We start from the raw sequence: 21,329 nt of genomic DNA, 5'->3' as shown, positions 1-21,329 counted from the left end.
TTCCTTGACAGTTTTCAGCATCCCTCCACTCACTCTCGGCTTGTTCTTCCACAGCCTGGATACGGGGGGAGTACTTTGGGTTCGGGCCGAATACCGAGCCCGGAACCTCTCCTCGGACAGCACGCCAAATATGCATTTATTCTATCTGACTTATTTGTAAGTAGGGCTGGGCGATATGGATTTTTTTTTTATCACGATATGTTTTTCCATATTGATCGATCTCGATTCTTATCACGATATGTAGTTTTTGCAGATGCTGCCAGTGTAAGGGACATCCTGAAGCTTGAAGAAACAAGATATTCACTAAAACTTTAGAATAAAGTTTAATAACATAAAAAATTAAACAATATGCCTTTCAATAATGAGCACAAAATATTTTTGTTAAGGTCTTCATGCAGCCAAAGGATTCACATTACACTCCCACATTTATGAATCTTTCTATTGGTCAAGAGAGCAGCGTATTTGGAGGTATTGAAAAATAAAAAAATAAAAGGTTGTGCACATCATTTGTAATTGCAAACATGAGTCATCTCCCTTTATACAATAATACAAACTTTTACTTATTGAAACATTGTATATAAACTAACAGCTGTGACAACTATCACATAAAATTGCTTTGGCTGGACAGTGAACATCTCAAGTAGCCTACAAAAAGAGTAAACATGGCCCTGGCACAAATACTACCTGTAAGATTAAGGTAGATCTCTAGAATTGTTTTATAAGTAGAATGAAATCTGAGCCAAAATTGCACAAATATGTAAACATAGTAAACCAAGGGCTGGGCGATATATCGCATGACATTGTTAGGCACATCTCGTCAGTAAAGCCGGTTCCTTGATTAGTAGTAAATCGCCATCACCTGCTTTCAGATGGAGCAGCATTTACAACACAGAGACGTAGTTAACTGACAAGCTGAGCCATATCGCATTAATTATCACGGATCGGGATCGCCTGTGATAATTAATGCTATATGGCTCAGCTTGTCAGTTGTCTGCCATATCCAAACCACGCGTCCACACAATTGACGTCGTGTTACCTTTTTTTTCAACAATGTCTTCGGTCTCGAGTTATGTAGTGATGTCGCCTTCACATTCGGCATTATTTTCGCTGTCCTCAACTTCAGTTTCGCTCATTTTTTTTTATCCTTTTTACAACTTTTTTCCCTCTCTCTCAGTCTCCTTCTGTTTACTGTAGCCACGGTGCTCGCTGAGAAGTGGGCGTGCCCTGCCGGCAGATACTGTTGCGCTTAGTTTTTCATGTGATATCGAATAATACGTCCCAAGCATATTATCGAAATCGTTCAGAATATTATCGCGATCCCGTATCGAGATCGAATTATCGCCCAGCCCTATTTGTAAGTGTGAACTCGTGAAATAACAATTCTCCAGCGGCAGTCATCTTTGTTGTAAACGAATTCAACCCAAGCGCTCGTTGGTGACGTGGATGATTACGTTACGTTGCTCATCTGTCCATCATCGTATAAAGCCCGCCCTGACAATTTGATTGGTCCGAACAATTTTTGTTCGGGCATAATAGCTCCTCAACGGAGCGAGTCCAGACCGAACTTCCCGACCTAAAAATGTTGTGGGCGGGGCTAAGTTCGGCTGGCATCCAGGCTAAATATATATGATTCTGTCAAATGTATGTTACTTGTAAGAACAGAAATGAGTCAGGGAAATTTACAGCAAATGGTTTTTAAAGGAAACAGTGATAACCAGGATTTTCACTGAGACAACTACATACATTCAGAGACTGACTCCATGCTGGCATAGTGAATGGACACAGAGCTCTAATGGGAGGAGAAATGCTGTCCAAGATGAGTGATTGACACTTGATCTGCTTGTCACTGTCTAAAAGCTGAAGGGATCAACAAGGAGAAAGACAGACGGTGAGGGGTAAGGTGAACATGGGGCAGAGGGGGTCAGTGCCTCAGTCAAATGCACAGCTGGTCTAAGCTGCATTAAAGCACCTCTAACTTAATTTGAATCACAGTTATAATTAAATAATTAATTCATTATTTGTACCTCAGAATCCTTTTTTCTCTCTTTAGCAGTCTGAATGCCTCTTTCCATCTGCAGGTTTTTTTTCCGACCATTAACTGCAGATTTTTTACATTAAATAAAGATCCAACATTGAGCGAACTAGCATCAGCTAAGCTTTTAAACAACATAATATTTCAATATAAGACTGCAGCCATGTGCTAGCTGATTTGAAGACGTGCAGTGGGTGAATTTACACATACTACTGTTTATAAGGTTTTATAAAGAAGTTTATTATTCTCACTGAGGCTACATTTATTTGTACAAAAATACAGTAAAAAAAAAACAAAAAATTATATATATATATATATATATAAAATATAAAATGTGCAATTTATTCCTGTGATGGCAAAGCTGAATATTCAGCTGCCATTACTCCAGTTTTCTGTGTCACATGATCCTTCAGAAATCATTGTATAGATATATTATATGCTGATTTGCTGCTCAAGAAGCTCTCGTACTGGGCAAACAAATGCAACTCAGTGTTAAAGTAAATTTTTAACCAGTTCCTTTTAATGTCATCTTGGATATTGATTTTCTTAAGTAACATTGACAGGACCCTTAAATCAATAATTAAACCACATTCAAGTATATAAATCACTTTGGAAAAGTCAACAAATACATCCGCTGGTATATATTTCCCCTGCTGGAAACAGCATGAGAAGCCCTCAAACTCAAACATCTAGCTTTTATGTGAGCCTGACCTGCCAGAACACAAAGGAGATTTCTCAGCGTAGTACCAAGCTACACCTGAACACTGAGTTAAGGTCATACTAATTTGAATCCACATATGTGGGTCTCTGTGTTTAAGTTTTTCATCACTAGGTTCGGTCTGTCTATTTATATAGGGGTTCAGTATAAATAGAGTCTGTGCAGTGTACGACCCTGCCTCACTAAAACTCTCAATGTCAAGCATGTGACCATTCCTAAATTAAAATATATTTACTTTTAACCAGGCATTGTAAAAACACATGTTCCTTTTGGCTCTAGTCCAGAGGTCTTCAACCATTTACAGGCCAAGGTTAAATTGATGTATAGAGAAATGGACCAGGGACCCCTGTAGTGTATAAATAAGTGCTGCATTTTAATGCCGTAACACACCAAGCCGACATCAAATAACTAGCCTTGCGTCGGCTGCGTTCTGGGACAAAAAGCTGCTCTTGAAAACACCACAAAGACTACATGCAGTATCGGGCAATTGCTGCCGACGTGTAGAACACACCGCAAAAACTGGCCTGACAGACTCTCACGGACAGCCGACGTTGGCCAAATAGCATTGGTACAGTACCACATTAACGGATTTATATACTTTGTATGATGCTTACATTGCAAAAACATTTTTGTAAGTCATATAGTTGTACATTTTACCTCATACTCTTAAAACATTTTTTTTTTTTTTTACATTTTAAAAAATCACTTTAGCTTCTGTAACCTTTGAGCGAAGTTATTTAAACAATGTATTTTTATTTATTTTTCAACATAATACAACATAAAACAATAACTGGCAGATCCCCTGCAGTACTGCCATGGATACTCTATTCATAATACTAGGGATGCACCGAAATGAAAATTCTTGGCCGAAAACCGAAAACCGAAAAAGAGGAAACCAAGGCCGAAAACCGAAACACCGAAAGAAATGATGCCAATTATTAGTACCATTGCATTTATGGCTATGACTGTGTACTAAATTTACTAAAATCAATGCATTGCAATTGCATAAATTAATATTAAAGTTTCAAAGAATAAATCAATACAAATTTTATGCAAATATTTATTTAGCACATTGCAAAGTATAAAATTAAATGTTTAACTTGACCCCACTCATGTGTACATTAAATAATAATGTAAAAGCCTACTGGCCTGCAGAAAGGTTTGAAAATGAAATGTTCTCTCATAAAAACATAGTGCATTTAGGTCAATACTGCCATAGCCCTTAATAATATCTGCAGCTATATGCTCATGGACGTGAGTTGCAAAAACCATAAACAGCTAAGGTAAACACACACACCTCTGAGAAATGACGGCTGCTCTGCACACACACGCAAGGTCTCTCGCTCCCTCTCTCTGTCGCGCGCGCGCTACGTATGCGCGCTCATGCTCGCTCGCGATTCCGGGAGATTTAAACTAATTTGCGGGCATCAGGGAGCCGCTATCAATACGCGGGAGACTCCCTGAACTTTCGCAAGACTTGGGATGTCTGTGTTTTGAAAATCGCTGTCCATGGGTCACTCTCAGATATATTGAAATACGTCCACACCGCAGATATGTTGCTTCAGACAAGCACGTGCAGGTCGCGGTATCTGCTGTTTGCATCATCACAACATTTCGGCCGTATTGTTTCGGTGATAAAAGTCTTTCGGCCGAAAACCGAAAATGCCCTTTTGGGCCATTTTCGGCCGAAAATTTTCGGTGGCCGAATATTCGGTGCATCCCTACATAATACCCTATTCTATTCTTAATGAAAGACGGTAGGCGGAGTGGAAGAAGCAGGAGTATTTGAGAAAACAATTCTGATTGGTGTCAATCACAGGGCACAGAACTTACACACCTCATTTTCAGATTATTTGAGGAGATGAGGTGCAATAATAAACCTCTTACAGGTACCTTGTGGTGAAAATACAGAATTCTGCTGTCTGAATCGCTCTCATTAAAAGTTTGTGGAGAGCTGGGCTTGAGGGAAAGAGTTAAATGCAGGCGGACCAGGGGGAGCCAAAGCACTCTGCAGTGACTGGAACATGAATACTCGCATTCCAGCTGCACACTGTAACAGCAGGAAGCCATGTAGGAAAGATTCCTCAAAAAACAGGATCAACTCGCTGCCATGCCAGAAACATTAAAACTAAATATTGAATTAAAACAATTAAATAAAACATTTCGAAAGCATTTAATTCCCCTGTTCTCAGTTTCAAATAGTTTAATTTTAATGAACTTTATTGGCATGACAAATATATGTACATTTTATCTTGTATATTTATTTGTACATTCATATTTCCAAAAGCATTTACAACTTAGTTGCATACAAATGAAATAGTCAAAAAGTGGCAACTAATGACAGCCATTGTGTTTTCCTAATAATAAAAGGTAGAATTTCATTGTTCATGAAAGTTTAAAATGTGTGTTGTATATGTTTAACTTAACATAATATAATAATATACAATTCCTGGGTGTGTGTGTGTGTATTTTGTGCATTCTGTCTACCCCTGTAAGACTTTAACCATTTTTGACACTGATATGTTACCTTGTAAATAGACACAAAAAATGATCTCATAAACTCCACACAGTCAATGTATGGCAGGAAGAGGAAAACACTGTTTCAGAGTGGATATTCAGCCATGGGGCAAAAAAGCAGTTCTTGTGTTGCACCCTTTGTTAATGGCTCATTATATGACATGGTCCTTCATCCAAGGCTGTCATCAGGAGTAATGCTCAGTTCCTGTGTGTGTGTGTGTGTGTGTGTGTGTGTGTGTGTGTGTGTGTGTGTGTGTGTGTGTGTGTGTGTGTGTGTGTGTGTAGCACACTTTATCACAGGCTACAGAGTCTGAGGTAAAAGAAGAGAGAGAACATCCACAGAGATGCTCTGGCTTCAAGTCTGTAGAAATCAGTCCATGTAAAGTGAGAAGCTCTTACACTGAATGTATTCAGCTACCCGTTATTTCAGAATTAATTAAACTGAGAACAACAAGAAAATTTGCATGCAACTGGATCAGTCTGAGGCGGGAGGATTTATGCCCAGAAGAAATCTCAGTCAGAAGCTCATACATCTTTACAGCAGGTTTTACACACACAACATCCAGAGTATCTGGCAAGGGGAAGGACTACCTCTACAGGCCAGAGTGAGTGTGTGTGTGTGCTTGATGTCTTATGATGTAGAGGTCTGATAACATAACGACTGATCAGTATAACAGCTTTCAAACAACAGAAAGAAGGAAGGGAATGGGGACAAATGATCCCTGCAGCTGTTTTCTTACCTTTAATGGTAAAAGAGGCCATAAATAAGGAAGACTACGAACCTCTCCAGACATACCGGAGATAAGAATCAGTGTGTATGTGTTGAAAATAGCAGCACAACAGGCCCAGGCCTCAGGCAACCAGCAAATGAGAAATAAACCGTGGAGCTGGAGGCTAAATATTAAAGTACAGTGTTTCCCACAGAATTAGATTCTATTTGCGGTGGTGTGGTGTTTGGGGACCGGGGCGGGGCGGGGCGGGGCGGGGCGGGGGTGGGGGGGGGTGATTAAGTTAAATATATATATATATATATATATATATATATATATATATATAATGTTTATATATATATATCATATATTTTTATTGACAAGTACACATTCCCATTGCCAACACTTAGTGTCAGATAACTTAAAGACTTTGCCATTGCTACATTTCTATGCTATGACTGCTCCACAGACTTTTTGTTGCAAATTTTGCTCACACACAAACCTGGAACTGGACACACACACACACACACACACACACACACACACACACACACACACACACACACAAACTCACAAACTTACTGACACACTCAAACACAGGCTCACACACTCAAACACAGGCTCACACACTCAAACACAGGCTCACACACTCTCACACATTCAAAAAGACTCACACACACAGATTCAAACACAGACACACATTCACACACACTCAGACCGAAACACAGACTCAGACACACACAGGCTCACACACACACACACCAAACTGGACCTGGAGGTGGACACACACAGACTCAGACACACACACACACGCACACCTGGAGATTGAGGTGGACAAAAACCAACACACACCAACCTGAACCTGGAGATAATAATAATATAATGTCTAGTCTGGTGGCTGTGATATGAACCTACCAACGTCCGTTGCAATGATTTTTGGAATGACTGATCGCGAGAGGAACAAATTACGTTTTAGTCGCATAACATCGGTTAATGGAAACGCCGTCATTTCGCAATAGTTGTAACGTTAATTGATATTTAGAAAAAAAAAAATTCGCAAAAGTTTTGCGCGAATCTGTAATGAAACGCGACCGCGCTTAACATCTAGACAACTTCTCAGAGTTATGTTGAGCAACAGTGTTTATTATACTAACCATTCAACTCCGGATTGATTCTGGAATCTTCGCTGGGGGAATAAGCATTAAGCACCAGCAACAATCCGCCCTCTACATGTTCATGTTTTGATTCAGATCGTGCGGTAAGAGAAGGAGGGGCTAGTCGTGCCTCCATTGTCAGTTTGTGAGAGAGAGGGGGAGCAAGCAGCGCGAATAAAATACAATTTTACCCATATTAAATAGTTAAAAAATCTGAATCAATCCGTGGCGGTCAGCGTTGATATGTGGCGGGCCGCCACAAATTAATGAATGTATGGGAAACCCTGAAGTATACTTCGGTCGTCCGCATTCCGCGACGGTCCACGCACTGTGCATGTGATGTCATTTTCTGTCACATGCAGCCAAATTTTTGAGTACGCGCGGACGGTGCACGTACAACAGCGCATATGCGAGTGTCTTGAGCACTTGAAAAACAAAGTCCTCTAGATAGTGCGCATGTGCTGAACGAGGCGAGACGGAGAGGGACACGGAAAATTAAGTATACCCGGGCCTTAATGGTGCAACACATAAACACCTAGATCCCTGAAGTACTGTACTCATTGACAAAATATTTCACTCTCTCTCTCTCTGTGCATGTTAATGTAAGCTGCAAATCTCCAACATTGTGTTTTATGAACCCAAATAGTCTCACAAATGGTTTTTACTCACCAAATAGACTAATAATACCAACCAGTAAGGACCAAATACAGATCCTCTTTAGGCTATACATTGGTAAAATGTTGACTATGCATCTCCCAATGACTACTTTACACTTACAGTATGCCAAAAAAGTCACTAAGAAAACATTCATTAACTAAATTTGCTATCCATACTACTCATTAGGGATGGGAACGACACGGGATTTGGGAAATCGACTGTCGAGGACCATGTGTCGACTTTTTGTCGGATTGTCGGCCTTTCTTTTCTTTTTTTTTTAAAGGGGGGGTGAAATGCTCATTTTCACTCAATCTCCTGTTAATCTTGAGTACCTATAGAGTAGTATTGCATCCTTCATATCTCCAAAGAGTCTTTAATTTTATTATATTTATAAAAGACAGATAGGCTGTCCCGAGTCTTTCCGCAAAAAAACGAGCGTCTGGAGGCGGGCCGTGTGCTATAGCTGTGCTAACCGAGCTAACAACACACAGAGACATTTTTTTTAAGCAGTTTACTCACCGAATGCGATCGCGAACCTTTATCATTGTGACTGCTCGATCCGCATTAGACGATCTGCAAATCCGTCGATCTGGGCTTTGTTTATAAAACAATCATTGTCAAAATGCAGGGAACAAACAGTCTTACACAGCTCCGTTGATGCTCTGAAAAAACAAACTCCATCACTGGTCCACTTAACGCTGGGTTCTTTGGGAATCTGTGCAGGGTTGTCTTGCCCTGGCATACAAAAACACACTTCTTTGGTGACATTGACTTCCAAAACCCGAGCACACAGCGCTTTGATGGCGTACTGCTTTCGCTATCTTGCTCTGGTCTACGAGTGCGCGCGCGCGTCTTTCCGGGAGAAGTGGGGTCAACGGTCAAGTGGCGATTCCATTTAGAAAAAAATGATTGTTTTATTTAAAATGTTTTATTTCATTATGGGAAAAGTGCCACTTTATGATGTGTATTTGAATAGGAAATGTAATAAATTAAAAGCCAAAAAAAAAAAAATGCAATTTGGAAATCCCACAAGCCCCGCCCCCTCGACATGTCGACACTCTATTTTTTTTGTCGAGTGGAGCATGTGTCGAATGTCGGTCGTTTTGTCGACAAAAAGTCCCATCCCTACTACTCATACTACCATACTATATCTTTATATGGCAGAAACAGCAAAAGTAGTATGATAGAGTGCCCTTCTGAATATAGCCATTATCTTTGCAATTCCACTAAACATAAAAAACAGCTTGCATCCAGAGTAGGGCTGTAATCAACCAAAGAAAATCTTGGTCGACTAAAGTCCTGAAAATTTTCGACTAAAAAAAAAATTAAATTAATTAGCTGCGCACTGTGCGCCTTGTTGCCTTGTTGTCCGCCTAAATGAATTATAAATAAACATAAAAAACTAGTAGGCTACTTGCAGTATTAAATCGTTTTTGACGTAATTATTTTGCGTGACGTTTGATGACGTTGCATCACGTGCACCTGCGCAATATCATAGCCTATGTGATTTCCGAAAATAGTACCATGTTGTCAACTAGTGATATCATGACAAGAACTTTTGAGGAATATGTAACATAATTTAGACAATTGTTTTTGTCATATGTATTATAATAACTGACAGACACTATAATTTCAGCCGCTCTGTACAGCTCGCGAACATAGGAGCTCAGCCTCGCGGCTGAGACACGAATAGACTATTAACTTAAAGCTTTTACTCTTAAACACAAAAGTCACTTTAATAAAAAAATTATATTTATTAAACAAACCAGATCAAGTAATAATATTCAGCAAACCTTCTAGTAGCCTACTTTCTTCAATCTGTCTCTCTTCTCCAGTGGGTTGGGCTAATCCAAAAGAAGTGAAAACAAGGGGGGTGTTCTGAAGACAGACCAGTGTTTCCCCTAGGTTTACAGGTTTGGGGGGGGGGGGGGGGGGGGGGTTGTTTGGTTTGGGGAAAATTGACACAGACGCTCTATCTATCTATCTCTATCTATCTATCTATCTATCTCTATCTATCTATCTGTCACATAAATTGGTTGTCTGGGAGGGTAATGGTTTGTAAAAGTTAAAAAATGTTAACATAAGATATCTCTTTAAAAAAATAAATAAACATATTTAAATCTTTTTAAAATTGACTTTTGCAAATAACCTTTGTTAAATTTATAGAAGTATTTGTTAATATTAATGGACCAGAGCTTAAATAGTTTTCTTTTTTAACTAACAACTAAAAAAAGATTTATAAATACTAACCAATATATATATACATTTTAAATGGGCTTTTTTTATGAGAAGTTTTTATTTCTATGATGCATTTATTGGAGAGAATAATCCTGTCAGACGCACCACTGCTGTGAACGCGCGTTCACGTAAACACAATTTAAACAATGTATTATTCAATACATTACTTCTATATAATAATATATTAAGTTGCTCAAGCAAGTGGTAAAATATTTAACCATGTACTTATATTAAAATCTTTTGTATTTAAATTTTAATACAATAAATCTTGCATGTCACAAAGAACTTGTTTTTCCACCTCCACGAATAAGACGAGTGTTGTTCATTATGTCGCCTTGTTGAGGTAAATTGTTGTTTTCCTTGCTTTAACTCAGTCTTAAAGTGAAAAAAGTAGTAATTAATTAAATAAATTTATGGTGAGATTACTATTTAATTACATTTTATTTAATTAATCGCACTTATGGTGAAATTACTACATTTTCAGGTCAATCGGTGTTCATTTTGACCACGAAATATGCGCTGTCACTTTAATTCAGCGTTTGCAGCACAGCAGAAATAGACTCGGTGCAGAAACGAACGATCTCTGCACTGCTGTATACGCACCGCAACTGGAACAGATCGATCATCGACGGACTGCATCCTCGTGCAGTGTGAAAGCTCTGTTAACATGGGTACGGAAAAAAAATACTCACCGCAAACGAAATAAATGTGAAACGGGCGTTAGACTAGGAGCAGGAGGGCTACTCCGGCTGCTACTCGCAGTAGAGCAAGTGTTGCCATCTTCAGTTCAGCGACACATTTCCAGCCGCGCGCTCTCTGTCCGCTAGTGCTCAACTGTATGTGACGCAAGTGTTTGTTTGTGTGTGAGTGTGCGCACTCATTGGGATAATTGTAAACACAGACAGAAAAGACATGCCATCGTGGAAATAAGATAAATAACATATTACTTAAGGGCCATTTAGGTTTTTTTTTTATAAAATAACAAATTGTAATCTGTCGCTATAAAGAAAATCAAATCAAATTTGACCTCCAAGGGGGGCGAGGGGAGCCGTTAGGAGGGCGGGGCGCCCCCCTTATATAATGGTAGGGGAAACACTGCAGACTGTTACCTGTGAAACAGCGGTGCTCTGAAAACACCCCCATTAGCAATTAGTGCTTTCCACCTGATGAAATGAACGCGGCAAAACCTATTTTTTTACAGTCTATGGGCAAAACTGATGAAATGAACGCGACAAAACTAATGAAATGAACGCGGCAAAAAAATCGACCAATCAGAATTTTGGTCGAGCCAGAACATATCGACCAAATAATCGACTAATCGACTGGGAGATTACAGCCCTAATCCAGAGTCAGTGAACAAAGTGATTGCTGAAAACATGACATTACTTAGTGCACCTTTACAATGACTTATTACTGGCATTTATTGTTTGCTTCCACACACAGACTCTCAAGATTTACAAACATAGATGATGGAAAAACAAGACTGTCTGTCCTGCTCTGTTTCTCCAAAACTCAATCTGATTAAGTGATTAAACATGAAAAGACATGCAGTTTGTCTGGCAGGACTGACTAATGCACTGCTGATACCAGTTAACCTGAAGCCCTCGCTGCCTTCTGAGAGGCTCAAGGGACAGAGAAACTGATTTATTTTTAGATTTATTAGATTACACAGTTTATATAAAGAGAATGAGAGAGAGAGAGAGAGAGAGAGAGAGAGAGAGATACTAACATGTGACTGATCAAAAGAGGACATGCTTATCATTATATGATATGGATGGACAAAAAGCAGTAACACTGATAGAACCTTAAATGAGAAGAAAACAAGACAAACTGGCGCAGAGACTGCTGGAATAAACACTCATGTGTTCTCATAACAATTACATCAGTTTGTGCCAATTTCTGTCGCAGGAGGAGAACATTATCAGCTAAACCCAACAGAGATATAGAGAGACAGAATAGACAATCTGAGCTACACCCATATCAGCAACGACAACAAAGATTAAACAGATGAATGACAAACACATGTGAGGTTCTCTGAATGAATATGCCATGTGTTTTCATGTGCTGAAAAAAGCTGAGAGAGAATGTCCTTCTCAAGAGGAAAACAAAGAGAGAACCATCATAGATCTCAACATTTAAACCACATATCTATAAATCCAGGTGTGCTAAAATATGCACTTTGTTGTGAATTGCGATAGTCACATTTATCTACCAAGAATGTAGAAAGAGATGCCTACAGCAATTCTGATAGAGAGAGAAAAGTTTTTCTTGAAAGAGGGAATTTCTGGCATCAAAATACCTCCAAATTCATGCTGCAACACTTCCACTGGGACAAATGGACAGACAGAAAGAGAAGGAGAACAATTATGACTGGAGAATGAGCATTGTTACATTTTCGAAAAAACTCATTCTGTATGATTTATAAGCTTGTTTCCTCATTGGGTCCTCAATTTGGGTCCCCGTGGTCCCCATTGCGCATTCAGGTTGAAGTCCCCACTGAATAACTTGTCTTATCAGTTACCAATTACATTGATTGGTCAGGTTAAATATAAGGTGGAATAAATGTTAAATGTTTAGGCTAATGGCAATGAATATGATCATTTAGAAACTAAACTTATCATCACATTAAGTTAACATGTATCACATTAATGTGAGTGATTTGTGCTGAATCACAAGAGATGCTATGAAAGTTCTGTTCTAATTATTCACCCAAATTCAGAAGGACAGGACCGCCACACACCCCAAGCGCACACACACACACACACACACACACACACACACACACACACACACACACACACACACACACACACACACACACACACTCACACACACACACACAAAAACATTCAGAAGTGTAAAACCTCTTGCAGGAGGATTTGACACAAATATATTTATTCTTCATCAGCGTAAGGTTGATGCTTTTCGGTTCGACTCCTACAACTTGTCTAAAAGCAAACCTGTTTCAGTCCATTGTGAGAGAGGATTTCCCCCAGATAAAACTGTGACTGGCTGATGGCATTACACCAGTCTTTAATATTGACTTTAGCTTTGTAAATCACTGCCTGTCGGCTACAGCCTCAACAAAGACTAGATTAAAAATGTGCGATCATAATCATTCTACCAGCATCACATAAGACAGACAGATTTTATTAATGGTTACACTGCATCCTGAAGTCAAATCAACAGCAATCTAATGCTTCTACAACTTTTTACTAGTTGAATTCAGTCAATTAAAATGGAATACAAATCCTCCATGTTTTTTGTGGGTCTACCAGATTGCTCTAGAGGCAACTGTGCCTTTAATAAGTGCAGTAGGATCTGCTAAATAACGACTTACTACCAAATCTACTTACATAAGAGTAGTTCAGCGCCATCTTTTTTAATCTGTTTGTGCCACTAAGTGTTTAATGAATGGACGGTTAACCACAGCTAGACATCCTTTTGTGGACATAAGCACGAGAAAGTCCACACATGCTCATAAGTGCACCTGTAGTCTGAATAGTTAAATAAAACCAGAGCATACAAGTCTAATAAAACACTTAACAATGCTTCTTTTACACCAAGCTAAGGTAAGGTAAAAAAAATGATGCGAGATGTCTTTAGGTGCTCTGCCGGTCACCTATTGAGTCAACATCAGTGTTTTTATGTTTGACATGAGCAAACACACCCTGAACACATCAAATCATTTTGGGAAACACATGAGCGGTTTGCGGTTTAAATGAAACCTTTTGTGAAGGCAGTGAACTGAAGTGTTCATTATACAGAATGATGTGGAGTTTTTACTTTAGAAACAACAAATTCAGGCTGAAAAAATCAGTTCAAAGGAAAATTGTCAGAAGTAAATGTAAAATATTTCAAAATGTTTCTGAATTCTTTATAACAATGCCACTAAATAGCTTTCCTATTATAATACTTTATAAATAAATTAATTAATAAATTATCACTGTTTTAGGCAATATAACAAAAATAGTTGGCTTCGGCCAAGTAAAAATGATTACGCACAATAATAATAATGACAATACAAATAATAATAATAATAATGATTTATTGATGAATTTACTAGTAAATATATTACTGGGTTACTGTTTGTGCACACATGGGCAAGGACCTTTCCATGACACATGCTTGTGTCACCAAAGCATGTAAAATGTGTCAAATACTGAAAATTACTATTTGTACACATTAGTGTTTGAGTCAGTTCAGCCGAAAAGCCACTAAGACTCACCAACATTATTAACCCCTAACCTCAGCTTCACAGAATAAATGATCCAGTCTTCAAAGAAAATGAGTTTCCTTCATAAATATCAATATACCTGCACCATATACATTTATTATCATGTCTATTTGAATGATGGGCCTGGATGGGACACAAGCCACTGTGGGAGGAAACGCCACCGTGATAGTGACCAACAATGCATTTCACTTACTTCACTTACAGCCACAGTCAACAACTGCACCCCAATATTTCACTATTTCACATAATATCGCGGTTTCTCAATTCCAAGAACGCAAAGAACTGACTTGCGTCATATTGCAAGTGGATGCTGCACACTGGTGGTGGTTGAGGAGAGACTCCCCTAATATGATTGTAAAGCGCTTGCACAGCAGTTCAGTCTTTTCTAGACCTGCAAAAGTCATGTAAATATAGGCTATATATAAATGCCTCATTCATTCATTCATATTTGTACTATTCATTTGAAATATTACAGTTATCGCCAATACCGGTACATTGAGACACCCCTAATTAACATGATAACGATATTTCATTTTTTAAATATCACGATTATCATCAATACCGATATATCGCGACACCCCTACTACACACATTCATACTATATAGAACATACTTTTATCTGTCGCAAAGTACATTGTATTAAAAAGAAGTACCTACTCAGAGAGTATGGAATGTAGCCAAAGACAAATTATGTATCATTAAAGGACTGAACATTATTGTTAGGAAGTGTATTAGTAATGAGATTTAGGGATAGAAATTCACTAACAGGTGGAGCCCTGATGACTTCACTCACCTGTGTGCGCCACAGATTTTTTTTTAACGCTATTTAAAACATGCAGCATATTCGTTTAGCTGCATTTCCTTTCCCTGCTCTCCCTCCGTCTCTCTGTCACTCACGCGTCTCTCTCACATACATATACACACACACACACACACACACAGCCCCTCCCCTCCGTGAACACCGCGTCTGTCTCCATGAAAACGAGATCATCCGAGATCAACAAGATCAAAAAATATTTTATATTCTGAATACAATGTTGTCAGTGTGTTAATATTGGAGTCCCGACCCTTAGCAAACAAGCGATTGCGCCTTCTTTAGTGAGTTAACTAACGTTAGTCGCAAGTTTGCGGTAAAATGCAGTTGGGTTGTCGAGGTCAAAACACTATATAAGCTGTTGTGTCATTTTTAGGGTGTTAAATGTGTGGATTTTGGGTTGGGTGTGTGGATTTTGTGAAGATGTGAAGCATTTTTTATTAATATTTAATATAATAAAGTTCTGTGTAACGAATTATTAATGAAGGAATTATTTCTTCCACAACCAATCTGTGGCAAACACTGTGCCCATTCCTTTTTATACCCCAAATTTGGGCAATGCAAGGACCTTGATCAAAGTAACTGGATCACCGATGACAACATGATTACTTGGTGATTAGTGCGCTGATTGATTGAGACACACCCTAGGCCTTACAGTGTGAACACAAGTTCACCTAAAATGGGAACTCTCCCAGGGCATCTCCAATCTGACAAACACAGACACATGCATACACTTCAACCCTCAACCTTTTTGACTCATTGTCTTCAACATTTTGTTTAATTAAAAAAAATATTTCTCACTCACAATTTCTACCTGAAGCTTGACAAAACTAGAAAAATGTATTACTTAAAATATGTTACGTTTTCTTCATTTTCTGATGCCCCCCTGACAGCAAGCGTTCATGTTATTATCCCAGCCGGGCCTCTCACACCTTAACAATGATTTCAAGCCATTATTCTTTAGTGAATTAAAAGAGAGGATACATTTAGAATATGGGTCTTTGTGAAAAAATTATACATGCATACACCAATCTCCAAATTAATCACAGTGAAAACTTTGACAACTAAAAAGAAAACAAATTGACAAACCAGGAGTATGACTCCTCTAACCCCTTAACCACTGGGTGACAGGGATGAAGGGATGTTGAGTCAGCCGAGAGAGACTCAGTGTTACATCACTGCAGGATTGAGCAGGTCCACCCAAGCCCAACTGAGCATTAAATATATGTGGCTTTAGTCACTAAGTTCAGTGTTATTCTCTAGACTGCTCTCTCTTCACCTCCACCCTCTTAGTTACCGCTATCTTTATTTTGTTATGTAAAACATTATTTAAGGCAGAAAGATGGAGACAGACAGATCCTTAGGTGGTTTACTAAATGAACAGGAGACAACAGGAAACAACAGGGCTTCGTTGCAATGCAGGAGAGATTCGAACCAGATCTGGGTTTTATGAGCATCTGTTTTTGTTTTAACACTCTGCTAGTTCTTATCAGATATCCCATTCATAAACGATGTGGAGAAACTGAACAACATGTGGACGTAAACAAGAGTTAAGGTTTTCTGCAAAATATTACAGTCTGACCACCAAGAAAAGAGGTCAAAATATTCCTCCTATCCAACAGCCATCCCACAATGACAAATAAATAAATAAATAAATGTGTAAAGACCGCTTAAGATCTTCTTTTTTTTCATCCAAGCATCACCATTCTGAATTCATTTAAAAAGCCCAAGGACTACATGTCAAAACCTCTTGTAATCATGTTCAAGGAACTAAATGAAACGCTACTGAAATAAATGTAATAGACATTGTGAGAGAATCATTCCCTGATTTCAACATTAAATCCATATTGAGTGGAGTGCTACTGCTAACTCTGTTCTGGACCCACTCTATCTTCCCTGTTGAGCAAACCGAATGAGACCTAGATACCATCATTGGGGAAATCACCAGACTGTTTGTGTAATTTAACATGAAACACATGATATTCAGAGAGAAAGAAACACTGTGTGTTTGAGAGAGAGATAGGATATGCTTTTGATTTGAATAGAAAAGTGAAGACTATATCATGATGTTATGAAAATCAGAGAATCCAGAGCCAGGGCTAAGTGTCAGAGAAAACCTTCCCTAACCTAGTGCTTCATTTCATCATATCACATAGTTAACCGCCAATGTTTTTCAGTTTCTTTCTCATATCTACGTGTAAGCAAAGCATGAGCACATAAGTATTAGGGATAAAGATGGGAGAAGGCAGATGGTTGGAGCTTCCACAGAGGAAATTGAATTTTAAGGCAATGTTCACTATTTTCTGCTAGAGACATTCTGCAATATCCTGTCCCTGGTTCTTCCCCTCTCTGTTCTTTTCTGTTCAAGCAAAAAACGGACTCATAATCACCCATAATACCATGCAGCAGTTGTCTGGGGCCCTGTGAGGTGGGTCCTCTATGGTAGAGAGGGGGCCCACCCATAAACATTTTTTCCTGGGCCTGTGAATTTTAGTGACAGCTCTACCAGGCAGTGCTTATTTTACCCACATGACACTGATAAAAATGTCAAGGGGTCTTACACATCTACTTTGAGGCCAATCTGTGATTACTTCAATTGGTGCTGGCAGTACAACACATGCCTTCAAATTACATAAATACATTCATGTGCCTCCACAATCTCTCTGCAACAAGGTTCATATCATAAAACATTCTTTTTTACTTGGTAAGACTTATCCATGAAGCATGTCTTTCCTAAATATTTTCACTGCTACACATAAGATCAATTCCTCATTTCGGAGTGATGACAAGAAGTCTGCAGGACAGAGCAATAGTGTGGGGATGTTTCCCACACTTTCAGTGCCCTCTGGGTCAGACATTGTACCTTCAGGTCCAGCTGTAGTGCATAGAAGCACCCAGCCGTGACGGCACCGCACTGTGCACACACTAGAACAGGGTTCACAAAGGGGTCTCAATATAATTCAGAGTAACAAACCTTCACCAATTGGCCATCTTAATGATTTGATCCAAAGGACCGTCTTCAAGAATAAATCAGCAATCAATAGGGGTGTGAACCTACACTGGTCTCACGGTTCGGTTCGATTACGATTATCATGTCATCGATTCAGTTCAATTCGATATCACAATGCATCGCGATGCACCGCATCCTCAATTTTAAATTTCTCTTCAAAAGTGATGTGTGCGCGCGTGTGTGTGCTTGGGAAGTCGCAGTGACAGAAACAGTGACATTCCAGTTAAAGTTTCAAGGGAGTAAAGCTTGTTTATGCCATTAAGAAAAGGAAAATCTGTCAAATAAATTTTGTTTTACAAAAATGTTCATTTAAAAGCAGCGCTCATTAATCAGTGTAGGCTATTATGTTACCATTAAAGATGCGCGCATCAACCGTCGCCGAGTCCGCTGTTGAAGGTGACGAATGGATCATCCATTTATAATCACGCGTAACAACACAGAATAATTGTAATTTGACCATCGGGTGCGGATAAATCAGAGAATATTATTGGGGCGGGTGGACTGTTTATTTTTGGCTGCGGATTCGGCGTTGGAGCTCATCCGCGCATCTCTCTGACTCTGCCAGGCGTTAACAGCTCGGGGTGAAAACGGCTAACGTGGTTTATGAAGTTAGTGGTATTAGCCTACCTCCTGCATATTCTATTTGTGTGTGACATGAGCGCACAGTACAGCGCGTGTCTTCTGCAGGTCGTGCTTACCAGGTTGTTCCTAAAAGCCGAAACGTGCCCAGATGTCGGCTTTTAAAGTAGTTGGAGCATTTTTAATATTCTCGCACTCGCGTCTCGCCTCCCTCTGCCATTGTATGCTTCCGCCACAATCCACGTACGCGACAAATGACGTCAGAAAAGTCCGTACATTATAATCGGTTATGGTCTATTACTGAACCGATACCGAATCGTCCTCGTCTGCATCGCGATGCATCGAAGAAACGATTAATTTTGACACCCCTAGCAATCAAACATGCAGCAACTCAAAGGGTTTCAGTCCAGGGTAACAGGGATCTGGTGGGGGCACTATGTTTGTCAGTTCAGGTCTGATTGGCTATTCTTGTGACATGTAAGGCAGTCAGGGGTATGTATTTACTATTATATCCTACTCTGTGCTACATACATAACAGACAGATGATGATGAGAATCCAAAAATTGAAGAATTTGTTCAGTTCAGTCCTCCTACACTTTTTTATGAGTGCAAGGCCGGTGTAAATTTAAAGTGCGCTTGAACTGAGGTGTCAAACGGGCTGCAGCACTATTAAATCAACAGTCACATTCATCCTGCCAGCCCAAAAGTTCAACAGGCATTCATCTGGACTCCTCATTGACCTAGCTGATGTAAGAACGGTCTTCTTTATGTGTGAGGTTAATGGTGTGTGAACTCAATGCAGTCACGGCACACAAAGTCTTAACAGGGCTATTTAAAAAAAATACTGAGCCGTGCAGGCATCTGTCAGTGCGCACACACACACATACACACACACATGCACAACACTAACGCCACCTATCACTCTCTGTACATATATGTGTAAGTAAAAAAAGGTTTATATTAGTACCGAACAAACACTTTTAAAGTATTAGAATGGCCCAACATTAAAAATATAAATAGAATAACAAATGTATGAGGTATCGATATGATGACCTAGAGAAGTGGTTCTCTACCAGAGGGCCCACTAGGAGCTTCAGCAAACTTCCAAAGGGGCACCAAGGTGATTTAAAATGTTCTAAAATAAGACAAAACAGGCATTAAATGAAGCTAAAACCACTGAAATAAATAAATAAATGTAGCCCTCCATCCACCGTTTTTTCTTTTGAGGAAACAGGGTTCCCACGTTCTTGAACACCCTGGATATATGTAATATGGTCTCATTTTAAAAGTGTGATTTCTAGACCTGTAAAAGTCATGTAAATTACTAAAATTCCTCGGGCCATTTTATAATGGATATACATTTCTAGTTTCTATATGTTATCAGATATAAACTGTGATTACAAAAAAATTCTATTTAATCCTTATCCAGTAAATCACAAATTTAATTAGCTCCTGAAACTTGAAATCCTGAAATTTCAAGAATTTTTATTTCTGCAGCTACTTTAATGTACATGAACTATGAGTTCCCAACTTCCCATAGATTAAAATAAGTTTTGAAAAAGAAAAAAAGGAGTCCTTCGAATATCATTGTGCACAATGTGGGGCCTTGGAGTTAAAAAGGTTGAGGACCACTGATCTAGGAGCAGAGTATTAGGAGTAATTTATCTGTTAAAAAAAAATCTGATTAGGCTACAGTCTCTAATATTTTGTAACAAAAAATAAATAAATACTAAAAAGGTATCTTGGTCAGTTACAACACCTAGGTACACATTTTTCATTCTATATCCATATACTGCACATTCTGATAAAATCTAATAAAAAAAAAAAGAGCATGTTATTTACAGTATCAACATTCCAAATTCAGAGAGCAAGAAAAATATTAGTTCAGAGATGAAAGGAGGGGAGGACACAGTGAAGGCACGCAGAAGTTGGGGAAAGAAACTATCAGGATGACTTGCTTGGGCATGGAGAGCTGTGACTGCAGGCTGAGTAAGTGGATAGGCAGAATTCCAGAGACAGGTGGAGAGAGAGACAGAGAAACAGACAGACAAAATGTTTAATCTGAGAGTCACTTACCCCCAAGTAGATTTTGCCCTATGACGAATACAGCAGCTCTCCACTAATCCAAAGTCTTCGGTCCTACAAGATCACGCTAATCAGAAAACAGCCAGTCTCTGAAGACCCTGTCCGTGGTAATGCTGACAGCATGTGAGAGAAAAAAAACAAAACACCCTGTGAGATACTCATACACACACTGAGAATTGCCTGTCAGTGTGGAAACTCAGCCAGGGAAAACTCCTCCCCTTTCCCTTCTGTAAAACCTCCCTCTCTCTCTCTCTCTCTCTCTCTCTCTCAAAGAGAGTAAACTCCTTTATTTGTCTCTTTCCCTACACTGTTCCCAAATCTGCCAGTTGGAGCATGTGAGACTTTCCTATCTAAACCAGTATGAGTAGTGAAGACTTCGTCATTACAATAAGAGTTACTTCACAGACACAAACACACACGGCGCTGCCTTCACAACCAACCCACTCACACACATACAGCTAAGCCAAAAAACGTGCACTGAAACCAGGGGAACATACTCATATTCAAATTACGCCATACAATTTGTGGTCTTTGGAAAGTTCACAGGCACAAGACATCTTGATATACAACCCTTAACA

The 21,329-nt window shown here is 39.1% G+C and overlaps 1 protein-coding gene across 1 annotated transcript in view; it reads right to left on the bottom strand.

Annotated features, from left to right (window-relative positions):
- plekhg4 (pleckstrin homology domain containing, family G (with RhoGef domain) member 4) overlaps positions 1-20,922 on the bottom strand; it is a 102,595-nt gene extending 81,673 nt beyond the window's left edge. The window contains exon 1 of the mRNA XM_084403538.1: positions 20,743-20,922. The gene's annotated coding sequence lies outside the window, so the exon portion shown is untranslated. The remainder of the gene's footprint in view (positions 1-20,742) is intronic.
- Between the last annotated feature and the right edge of the window lie 407 nt (positions 20,923-21,329).

This window comes from Rutilus rutilus (assembly GCF_951802725.1).
Source record: "Rutilus rutilus genome assembly, chromosome: 3".
NCBI classification, from domain to species: Eukaryota; Metazoa; Chordata; class Actinopteri; order Cypriniformes; family Leuciscidae; genus Rutilus; species Rutilus rutilus.
This window is presented reverse-complemented; position numbering and strand designations above follow the sequence as displayed.